Source organism: Dermacentor silvarum, chromosome 9 (assembly GCF_013339745.2).
Source record: "Dermacentor silvarum isolate Dsil-2018 chromosome 9, BIME_Dsil_1.4, whole genome shotgun sequence".
Taxonomy (NCBI): Eukaryota; Metazoa; Arthropoda; class Arachnida; order Ixodida; family Ixodidae; genus Dermacentor; species Dermacentor silvarum.
Genome location: NC_051162.1, coordinates 140,520,329 through 140,532,761, shown reverse-complemented (window position 1 = coordinate 140,532,761; position 12,433 = coordinate 140,520,329). Strand labels below are relative to the sequence as shown.

At 44.4% G+C, this 12,433-nt stretch overlaps 1 long non-coding RNA gene across 1 annotated transcript in view; it reads right to left on the bottom strand.

Moving 5' to 3' along the window:
* Window positions 1-6,930: 6,930 nt before the first annotated feature.
* The window catches only part of LOC125940125 (uncharacterized), a 131,961-nt gene continuing 126,458 nt past the window's right edge, over window positions 6,931-12,433 (bottom strand). Inside the window, exon 3 of the long non-coding RNA XR_007463359.1 lies at window positions 6,931-7,165. This is a non-coding gene — a long non-coding RNA (uncharacterized LOC125940125). The remainder of the gene's footprint in view (window positions 7,166-12,433) is intronic.

Sequence of the window (12,433 nt, the reverse complement as noted above, 5' to 3'; positions counted from 1 at the left end):
CCAATGTATTGATTCTTAACGGGATCGAAGTGTCTAAAGAGTGGCTAGGTTCTAGAATGATGGCTTTCATCACGCATTCAATGTTATGTTGCTCGTGTTTACATAAAATTCAGCACACTGAGTAAACATAACAATGCTTAAAGTTTCGTAATGCACCATGTCACACAGTGCACCGTAGATTTGTCGGCATCAAACATTAAATGCCGAACCCTTGAGGCCTGTGTTTTGAAGCGGAAAGATTGATATTTATTTATAACTGACTGAGCGCCACGTCCATGGTGCTTCGAGGGTTAGTCATCCAAGATTAACCTACAAGTTCACTGGCAGAAAAACTCTCGCTTTTCATGATGCTCTTATGGGCTTGGTATGTGCCACCGTTCATGCTATATGACCAGACACGTGCGTAAACTTACTTTTGTGCTTTCGGAAAACTTCGTAGGATATATGCATTTCTCTATACTTATAGCTATAGAAAAGATCACGAGACAATGCGTCATCATTCTTTCTGGTTTAAATTTCACGAAATCATAATGTAGTCAATTAGATTCAGCAAAAAATCGCCGCCCCTTCCACTGTGTGAAGATTTGATCGATGTGGGGCATTTTATCGCGCAAGGGACTCCATGAAGATGATGGAACAGCGAAGCTGTGTTAATTAGACCGAGTGTTACGAGTGTTACATGTGCATGTGTTGCACGTGATGCGATTGCGTAAACACAAGTATACACAGATATACAGCAGGAAGTTATATTGAAACGTTGTGAGGTGAGAAGAGGCAGCGACTTCAGACGCTACTCAATGAGTGTCTAGTTCTCTGGTCGAAACCTGCCGAGCCGCCGCCAGAGGCAGCGGTTGCAGTAACGTGGGGAAACGTGGATGACGTCGGCAGCAGCTCTGCGCTTTATCCGAAAGGACGCGCCGCACAGAAACACCTTCTCTTATTGCCTCTCCTCCTCGCACCCAGTGCGGAGTCTCATTGGTTGCCTCCTCGCCCCAGCGCGCGTCCTCTCTTTGGTGGCCTCCTCCCCCCGCGCACCTTTCCTCCTCTGCTGGTCACGTGAACTGCCCTCCCCCCGCGCGGCTCGCATCCTCACCTGATCACGTGACCAGCGTGACGCCGGACATACAGCGAAGGGTCGACTAAGAACAGCTCCGATGCTAAAAATAAGTTCCTTGTCAAAAGATCTATATACTTTTTGGGCTTCACACCAAGTTATCTCGGAGTAAATTTCAGTTTCGAAGCTACAGACACCCTTAATCTCCTAATGACCAACGTATCGGGTATATAACACTCAGTTTGTTACCGATGAAATCTGATTTGGGCGAACAAAACCTAACGCAAAACCTACTAATAGGCTGGAGCGAGTTTTCAGTTCTGGATTTCAGCAAAGTGTATTGATTATTTTGGTCAACTCGACTTGACTGAAACAGCATTACATTGTTTTCTTTCATCCAATCATGCCCACCGTACCTACAAGAGAAGTTGAACAAGTTCTAATTTTCCTTGATGTGTGAATTACAAGATTAATAGAGATCACAGCGGGCCTTCTCTGATACCAAACAGCACATAAGTCATAAGCCTGCATAGTAACGTAGCTTTCGGTGGCTGTTCTGCTTTCAGAGAAAACAACGCTGTTTTTTTCATTCAGGCATGATTCAAAGAGTGAACGATGCCCTCCAAAGGGATTAGTGGCACCCTTGTCAAGTAATCATCTTGCTGCAAAGAACACGTGATATCCAGGGTGCACGTACTCGTCCCCCAATATAACACAGCCAAGCGCTCCTGCAGATGTACCCACTCTTTCAGGCTCTATCGCAGTCAGCCAGGCTAATTACGTACAACCCATCCACAGCTAACCTTCTCACAAGTCTCTGTGTTCATCTTCTTACCGGCTCCTATACTCGACAGACCACAAACGTGCATTCACTGTGCTGGACATCCAAACACACTTCTAGTTCTCTGGAAATGCCATGCATGCCTTCCCCTATGCCACCCTCCACCTTAGTGTACCACCAAACCCGCTGTTCCAAAGAAGCTTACTACCACTAGCACCTACACCGATCATGTATACTTGGCATAGCCCATTGAGTATATAGGCTCTCAGGAACGTAGCGTGCACATTGATCACTATAGATACGTTCTTTACGTCTGCTACTGCCTTCCCTCAACACCAACAAAGGCAAACAAAGTGATGAAAGCATACGTCATGAATATAAAAACACAATTCTGGAAATACTTTTGTGAATGTTAAGTTTTTGTGTCACTCGAAAAAGTATTTTTGACCGCTTCAAAGTTGTCACATTCCTGCTTTTGCTGTATGTATTTTTTTATCTTGCCACATGGACCTATAATGAATATGTTCCCATGTTGCTGCCTGTTGATGACGGGAAGGTGGGACCAGACAAGCTGCCGTTATGGAGATGTCATGCTGCCATCTCTACCACCTCTGTACATCAGTGGGCTTACGTGCTAAATAAATTTTATATTACAAGTGTCTGATTTGCTAAAGAAATTTGATAGTTACTCGGCTTTGGCAACCCCGTGTTCGACGCGTAGGGTCCACTAATGGCGTGAAGAGAGCCGGTGTGCAAATCCTCGCGCAACCTTTAGCTACGGTGGAACGCGTCCCTCTCCAAGGAGAGCGCAGCCGTAGGAGATTGAGACATGCAGAGGAGCCCTACACTCTACGAGTGCTGTGAACTCGAGCAGCGCAGGGCGGTCTTGGGCGCCGCCAGTAGGGAGCTATTCATCAGCAAAGGAGGGCATGACGAGACCAGGGAGGGGTATTCTGCAAGTGTCGACCTAGTGTACACGTCCATTTCGTCTGCTTCTGAAGTTCTGACCGGCAAAGCTACAGGGCACACGTCAAAAGGAGACAGGCGATTCAAACCAATCAGCACTTCAGCAGCAGACGAAATGGAGATGTCCACAGGGTGGACACTGACAGAGTACCGGGCTGCACTGGCTGTGTGTCTATCCCCCTCCCACTTCTCACCATCAAGGATCGGGAGCATGATGGGTAGACTGAACAGCCCGAGTATGAAGACACAGGCCAGTGCAGATTACGCGTACGCCGGAGTATATCACAGGCGCTGGGAGTTGGCTACAGTGCGATTCGAATCTGACCATCAACAACGAGTATGGTAACACGTGTGACGTGTGTGACCGGTTGTGGTGCCAGAGAGCTTCGAAGCCAGTAACAGCAGTCGTGGCGCGAGTTCTTTAGAAGCCATTTTCAGCAAAGCACACAGAGAAACTTGAGCTCTGAATGCGTACTGATTGAATGCGTACATGCATAAATGGGTGCCACCTACGAGCACGAACAACGGGTATCGGTACCCTCTGTACCCTACCCATTTGCCCAAGCAAGGCCCGATCGAGGAGTGAGTTATGTCCCCGCAATAGCCGTACATGCAGATACGTTGGTAGCGACATTAGTGGTGGCAAGGCATCGTGGGGCAAGTGATTCTTGTTTCGGTCAATGAAATCAACGTGGTGAAGACCCTACCCAGCCAGTTTGACGAAGATTACGTTATTATCAAGCGGTCACACGTCCACAAGTCTGCGTACTTGAGCGGGTCTGCTCTCAAGGCAACAAACGGGCCCTCTATATATAGGGAGCAATCAAAATGGCAAGATTAGACCGTAGGACCCCACTAGATGTAACATAATGCGTGTAAGCTTTCTAATGCATGAATAAATGTAACTGGTGCCTTTGGTTCGGACATTTCTCTATGTTAGAGCCAATACAACCTCCGCAGCCCGCACGAGACGTTTCACCTACCCCACTGGCGCTATATCCCCGATACAGCCTACCAGATTTCTCGTTTATTTCTTTCTCGCTTACCAAGTCTCTTTCGACGGTAAGTTTTGCCCATGTTGTTATATTGCAGAAAAGTAATTAACTAATACAGCTGAATGCAATATTCATTTTAATGTTCATTAAAAGGATCAACAAGACAATGAATAAACAAGCCTTATGAAAAATGCAGGAAAGCAACCAAAGACGATAAAATAAAGCCCAACGAAAGAAATACAAGAAGCGTCAATTGTCTGTTTAGGATTCGCTGTTTCGTAAAAGATTCCATTGGCGCCATCAAAGGCTGTGAACACACAAGGTTTTCTGGTTCTCGTACTTTCGCGCAGCACAAGAAATATTCACTGCAGCGAGACGGTTCAGAAAAAAACTTGAATTAAAATTTCAAAAATCGCAAATACTTTCCGTGACAATAACATGAAACCTGCATGTTGGGACCAATAAAAGAGCGCATTCGCATAGCAAGCTTTTTTTTTTCATCACACGCATCGAAAAAATATTGGAACGAACAATACAACCAGGGAATAGGGACGTATACACGCGCTACAGAAAGCACGAGGATCAGAGGTGGCAAACAGATCACTCTAAAAGCTCTCGAAACTTCCGACAGCTTAAAGCGTTTACCCACGCTTGCTTCGTTGTTGCCGCGTGAACTCGGATACCTTGAAAACCACTTTTCAAATCAAATTCCTGGTCGTGTGCTCTAAAGAATAGCTCCGCTCAGACTCGGTAAAAAATATTTGTATAAGAAAATGGCAATTCGGCCCTAGGCTTATTTTGACAAAGCGCGCACCGCAGGTCACATCTCATCTTTGAAGTAGAACGCTCTCTTGTCCTCTTTGTTGCCGCCGCCGGCAGCGCCCGACTGATGAGATTTTGATGGCTTCCTTCCTGAAATTTCTTTTCGCGGTATTCTCTCTCGGTATACCCTTGGCCTTCAAAACGACTCGACCTCAAGGCAATGCTTATGAATGGGATATTGAAATTCTAGCAGTTTCGAGACACTCTGTGTGTTTGAGAAAGATCTGCAAACATGTTCAATAAGCACAAAAAATGCGTCCCTATAGAATGAAATTCCTCATCTGAGATGGCTTAGATGCTTGCAAATAGAGGTCTTACATTTCAACTAGTGAGAACAATGCGCTGATTCCACGCTTGCAAAACAAAGGCTACAAGCATTTGCATTAACGTTACATTTTTCATGTAACTCTAACCGAAACTAAATTCAGGTGTTTTACTTGCGAGAACAACAATCTCATTACGATAATGAATACGGCTTGTATTTGGGAACTCCGGAATAATTTAGACCAGCCGGGGCTCATTAACATGCACCTAACTTAGGACGGTACACGGGCGTTTTTTGCATTTCGCCCCGCCGAAATTTGGTCACCACGGTCTGCATTTGACCTCGTGCTTAGCAGCACAACGCCATAGCCCCTAAGCCACCATGGTGGGTGTAAATCTGAATATTCATGGCGATGTGCTCAAGCGGTGGTTAAGCCTAAATGAAGGAATGTTTGAATCCGTGCGCCTACGTGAATAAACTTTTGCAGTCTTCATAGCTTTCAATCGGCTACATTCGAAATATTTTGTCGTATTCATTTTTAAATTGCCGAATTAGTGGACAGTGCTTACTACATTCTTAAGTGCTGCTGTTGTATCTCTTTAGGTTTACGATATGCCCCAAAAGGTTTGATGGCTGTAAAAACACACAGCATATCCACGAAGTGAATGATGATGAGTGGGTGAAGCACCGGGGGATCATTCGGGCAAAACGCCGGAAGCGTTCTCCGGAAGCGGAACCTGAAGTGGAACGGGAAGCGGTAGCCGGCGTCCGGTTCCGGCTTCCGGAAGCCGGAGCTTGGCGTACATATAATATATATATATATATATATATAATATACTGTATATATGTACAGTATATACAGCGCTTATATAGCCCTTGTGCACCGCAGCGCCCTTAGCGGTCTCCATGTAAACCAGAGCTACGGACAACGGACGAGGGACAAGGCTCGGCCCTAAGGTGCTTCTCCCCTAAAGACACCGCAATACGTCAATCTACCAATCTACCAAAGCCCGCGACAATAATTGCAGTGCTCACATTTGGCTCCATTTTCAATCGCGACAGCACCACCTTCAGTGTTTCGCAGTGTCTTGACATTACCAAGGATGGAGTAATCTTTCACGTAGCATAAATATTGTAGTAAGCTGTAACTTGTTGTAGTAACACGTAACGCTGTAGTAACCGCTATTTACCACCACGCTGGTGAATTGCTGTTCGAATTTTCGTAGCGTGCTCAAATAGAGTGTGTTAGAGCTGTTAGACAAATTATGGCAAAGTAGAAATTTTTCTAGCCCAAACATTCTAATAATTTCCCACTACGTAAATGGTAATCTTATTGCCGGGTAATAAAAGCAATTCCTATATCTCGTACTAAATTTGAAAAAAAAAGAGAGAAAGAGAATCGACGAGCATTAGTTGTCCGAATCTCCAGACCTTCACTCTTTATTGTTTGTTGTCAAGTATTTCATTGGTGAAGTTTGCGAAGGAATTCAGGAACTGGCGGTTCAATCTATGGTGGCCCATAGGTAAAAGAACAAGGACACACCAAAACACGAAATGCCATACTCATTGTTGAATGTCTTCATGTGTCCCTGTTTCCGCGTGCGTTATACCTAAGGCCATCTTGAACATCCAACACGACCAACGTCATCATACATTTCAATACATGATGGGTATGTCTGACCTAAAACAAAACTATCAGATGTTTATATATGTATATGTGTGTGTGTGTGTGTATGTTTTTATGTTCAACGCATATACACATCATGCATTATGCCTTTAGGGCAAGTCTTTATCGCTAAAAAATGCTTTTCCAGGTAAAAGTTAGTATACGAATTACCTAATCTCTATTTCCTTTGCTGAGCTCTAATAAACTGAAACTTCACTCCAGAGCCCTATAAACGCTACCATGGGTTTTGCGTTAAGATTCGTGTGTTTCTTAAACCAGAATCTTTAGCTATGAAACTGAGCTATCAGGTATGATAGGTTGAGTGTTTTGGGAGGGTTATTAGAACAAAGAAAAAAGGAACGCACTTCCACGTCTCTGCGCCGCCAACAGCCATCGATATTCATGCTGGGTCCTTCGAGAAAGGAGGGCTATTGCTGACACGCGATTACAGCAGGAGCAGCAGCAGCAGCAGCAGCAAAGGCACACCGTCGTCTCGGCGCCATCCGTTCGCGCATGTTCGGTTCCGGAGAGTGGCATGGCGTGACCCGGGCTCATCGGCGAGACGTGAGACGGCGCCGTGTTGTCGATGCAGAGCGCGAGGGGGAACGCAAGACGTCTGCGCAAAGAACGGAGGCGAAAAGAAAGGTTGCCATGGGGAGGGAACAGTGACGGAACGTTCCTTCGCCCGTGTGGCAACATCCCGCTACATCTTGAGAAATGGCGTCCGCAAACGACGTTAGGAAACGAACAACGGCAGCAAAAAAATGGGGTCAGTTCCATTCCTGTTTTAATGCTGCGCCCACCCCTTCCAAAAAAAAAACTGTGTTGTTTCGAAATAGGTGCATACCAAAACAGGGCCGACCTTTGATGCACAGAGGTCCTTTCGGGACACCATGTCGTGCCGCCTAAATTTGTATTCCGCCTCCAGGGGAACTAATACTCTGTTTAGTCTAATGAAATTCTGCCTACATTTATTGTCAGATCTATAGACAGTGGTGGAATAATTTCTATAGGTAGTTCTTGTGCAACAGATTGACTGTCCCTGGTCTTGGACGATTGTCACCTATGGTCTACTAGATTTGCGCAACGTAGGTGTAGATAAATAGCATATGCGAAACAACTACAGCACAACCAAGCATATCAGAAAAAAAATAGAATTCAAAACTGCGTGATTTCCTTCTTGAGGGTTATAACACTGGCTCTCAGTTCCTTACTGTGCCCTCTTTAACAGTGAATTCTATCTGAGAGAATACCTGATTGATTGTTCGAGAGAAACATAGAAACTATTTGAAGGTAAGGTTAAAGAAAACTTCTGAAGGTCACGTGTGACGCTACAACGCCATGTTCAGCAGTATGTCGAAACCATGATGCTCTGCCTCATCAACACTTTCTATGCAACTACGCCCGTTAGCTGGTCTTCTCTGAAGTGAAGAAGCAATAATGCATAGCTCACATTTGGCGTTCCATTCACCAATCCACAGGCCACCCATTCTTGATAGGAATGGCTGATAACGCCGAATGCAATGCTTGTGGTGGCGAAGGAACTGTAGAATATCTGTGCTACTGCCCGTCTTTTGAAACTGAGAGGCCGGACCTCCGAAAAGCTCTGAACCAGCAACATGCTCGCTGGACAAGATGATCTTGGGATCATGATCTCGCATATCGCAACTGCCAAAGGCCTCAATGGCGCTACTGCGATTTCTCAAGGCCGTCGGACTGAGCGACAGTCTATGATGTAGCCTTGAGAACATTATCTATGTCGGGATCCTGGGGAAGGGCGCATGCAATAATTTATAATTGAAAGTACCCTCATACAAATTAAGAACTCCTCGATTGCCATTGTGTTTGTGCGTCGAAATACTTCGTGCAAGATTCGCTACAGCCTTATATACAGGCGCGTGTAACACTATAGTTACATCTACAAAAGAAGGCTGCTCTGCTATATAGGGGTGCCGGTTAGGGTGTACTGTTAAATCGCATTTTGCGCTCATCGTGACACCTGTTTAAGCTTTGTTTTATTTCTCCGTTGTGATTTAAAGTGAACATTTCTCCTTGGCCTGCAATGCGGATGCGGGGTGCTGCTGCCTTACTGATTATGCAACTGGTTCTGCTGGGTATGTTACCTAATAGAAAATTTGGGCCACTGGATATGTGCAGCTGGTGTCGAAATAGATAACTTGGGACAATCGGAATGTGCAGTTGGGCATGTGGCACTGTGTGTGTGTGACGATTCTTGCTGAATCTCTCTGGATGGGAGGGTGTGTGCCACTGCGTAGATACCCGAAGACTTAAGTAGAACAAGTGGAACGAAGTGCAGAAGTCGGCAACTGAAATTTGAAGAAGCCACCTACAGAAAAGTGAAATTGGTTTCAAAGGCAATGCATTGTGAAGAATGTAGGGAAGTGAACAGGAAGGGCTAGAGCGTGCAATGAGCGGGGATTCTGGAGTTAAAGAGGAGTGAAGAAGAAGTCGGTAATAAAATATACAGGAATTGGGTATGCAGAAGTCAAGAAAATGTTGGAAACAGAAGCCACAGAAACAAGAAGCAACAGAAGTCTTGAGAAAGTAAATAAAAATAGAATCAAGGAGTACATATGGTGAGGATCGTTTAGCTACATAAAAGTGAAGAGCTAGAAGTTCTGACATTTCAGCAAACAATATAGGAAGTTTCGTTTGTAAGCAATTTTCGGATACGCGTGGGATCTGTCATTTCTTCCTTTCTTTCTATCTTTTTTTCTTTAGGTGGATGTTACTTTCTTATCTGCGGTCAAGCCTTCTCGTGGGTATGAACCATGTATTGAGGTCACAGCAGCAGGGCTGTACATTAACATTGGTTGCTCGGTATTTTCTAAGGTTATAAGTTCGTTGCAGAAAATTTAGTGCAGCACAGCTCCACTCCATGTTGTACAAGGCAGTGATAATAAACCAGCTTTGAGGTGGAAGGAGACACTGGCTGCAAAATACTGTCTCTGACGTGCAGCTGCCCAGCTTTGCGCAAAATTATTTTACTTGTTTTAACTTGCGGTGATGTTGACAAGTGTGCCGTAGGTATGAATGTATATATGCGAACTTGCACTCTCAAATCTTTACAATAAAAAAAGAAAGATGGTTCCAACACACGTGGACACGGAACACTGCACGCGACTTTTCGGCAGCTGAGATATTTTACAACTCTTTCAGCCGGTTTTAAGCGCAATTAAACCTAGACCTCAAACTCCCTAAAGGATGAAAAAAGAAAACATTAACTTTTCTAACCATCTTGGCTTAGATGCCGGTCTTGCATTCGCCGATGCATATCCATTCTTGACAAGAATGACAGATGGCGTCGATTACATCTGTGGTTGCAAACAACCTATTTTTGAACTTGAAAGGCTTTCCCTCCACAGTGTTACACCAGATAGACGAAATAGCTTTTTCACTGAATCTTATTTTGGGACTAAGGTCTTGCACAATACAGTGGCAAAAAGCCAAGAAGCGCTACGGCAATTTTTGAAGCCACCTTTCAACTTTTTCGGATTTCTGACAACGGACAAAACGGATATGTCACTGGATTCAACGACGTATTGCTTTCTCAGCCTTACATTATAGACAGCCTCTCAGACCGGCTGCCTTCGGAAATTTCAGCAGCGCTTTTGAGGCCTTGTGTCACTGTGACGTAAGAGACCTTGGTCCCAATATATGATATAGTGAAAATGTTAATCTGCCTAGCTGCTATATAATGGGGCGGAGGGAAACCTTCAGTCTTCAAAAGAAGGGTGGGTAGCACAGAAACCGTTTTTCCTCTAATTCCTCTAATGAATGAGCATACTTTGTGGAATGAAAATGTGAAAGTATACCCATCTCTTTCGTCATACCCACCGTGACGAATATGAACAATATTTTGTTGGAGAACAGGGAAGCTAATAGCAGCCGCATCTCTACAATGTACCAACCTTCAATGCTAACTTTCCTATTCCTGATAATATAGGTAAACCTAGCCGCTTTCTATTTAATTGAACGCTCACTTTTCTAGGTTTTTCATCAGCGACAGGTGTCTTTCTTTAATGACAGAGGGATTTCGGGAAGTGATATAACACTTCCGAAGCAGTCGGAAGACAAGCTAAATGTAAATCAACCGCTTGCTTATATGTATGTATGCAATGAAAGGGTGCCTAAATACAAACACAGGACAGACTGAAGACAGTTTTGTCTCATTACTTTGAGAAGTGAGTGCCCGGTTGAACTAAACAAATTATAAAAGAAACGATGATGAGGAAAACAACTTCATTTTTTATTCTTTCTGTAAGTAAAACTATGCAACCCGCTAAATGGGGCGCTGAGACATGCGGCATCAAGTTAACTTTCTTTAACTTTATTTGCTCCGTAATGAATGCTAGCGGTACTGATGAACTCTCTTCGAGCCGATGCCTGACAAATTCGGCCATCGAATATGCATATTTGGCTGCAAAGGCGCAAATGCTAACGGGTAGCCTGATTTTCCCTGACTCGCCAGGCTGAATTAGTAGAGTGCTTGAACATGCGTAAACAAGTTGGGAGTTGACCACAGAACCTGCGTTGAATTAGCTGCTGCAACGAGACAGTGAAGTGTAACCTCTACGAGACACAAACGGACAGGCAATAGAACACAGTAGAACATGGGTGGGTTGTGGCGCATAATTAAACACGCTTGAGAGCCAGGCTTGAAGCCTCGTTACGTTGAACGGGGGAATCCGTTGTAAGTTGAAGAAAGTGGGGGCTATGGAAACTCGGGAGAGTCGGCTGTGGCTTGCGGTGTTCGCTGGCACTGAAGATGGGGTTCTGAACTTTTCCTGTATGTTAAATGGAAACCAAAATACGTTCCGGTTTTCATCAGTGCGTGTTCTTTTTTCCCCAAATTTCCCCCGGGGCACTTGCGAAGCAAAGCCGCCCAGTTGCGGCTCTACTCCGAAACTACTACTGAACTATAAGATCAGCCTTCTTCTGTTTTCACTGAAAAAACAAGTAGGCATTGAATAACTCTCATTTATGACTGGCAGAACACTTTTTGTACAAGTGTAATAATGTACCGCATCCAAGCTCAAGGTTATTCGCGCGATTCGTCGTGTTCCTGAAAAAAAATGCCGCACGTGTAAGAGGAAAATTTAAAAAAAATCTCACAAGGTAGGTGAGTACAGTTCAACTATCTATGTATATGGTTGAAAAAAAAAGAGAATTTCCGGAAGATGTCAAGTGTTGCGCTTTGACGCTTCTAAGAAAGTCAGTGATGTGTCTCGACTGCATGATTACACGAAAGCTACAAGCTTCTTAGTAAATCGCCAAATACATACACGATGTGTCACCTACATTTCAGTTAGCATTGACGGCTGCGCCAAATTATGCAATGTGACACCAACGTAACACCCACTACAAACAAAACAGGAATATTCAAGCCCTCTTTTCGGCTACAGTTCACTACCATTCCTCGATCTCTCGTCTACTTTATCATTTAGTCTGTCTTGATCAACAGACCAAATCCATCACTTTATAACAATTATATGAAATGTTGCTCGCAACTCCCCTCTTCCTCCAGGCCCTCTCCTCTAAGAAGACATATATGAAAATAACTGTACTGGAGTTCACCACATCTACAACACAAACCAAACTACCCACAGGAAAATAAAACGGTACGTACTGCAGTAGTCCCTACCATAGTATATCAATAATAAAATTTAGACTGCAGAATGTTATGAGCCTTGCATGTGAAAGATGGAGCCATGCAGTGGCACAAGAAGTGGAGACCCAGTCATCATCACTCAACATTTTTTTCTATTTAGTCACTCACTCACTCATATCTAATCACACCAATCAGCACTCACTAGTGCTACTACTCAGGGTCATACATACACCCGAACAATCAATGGCATCT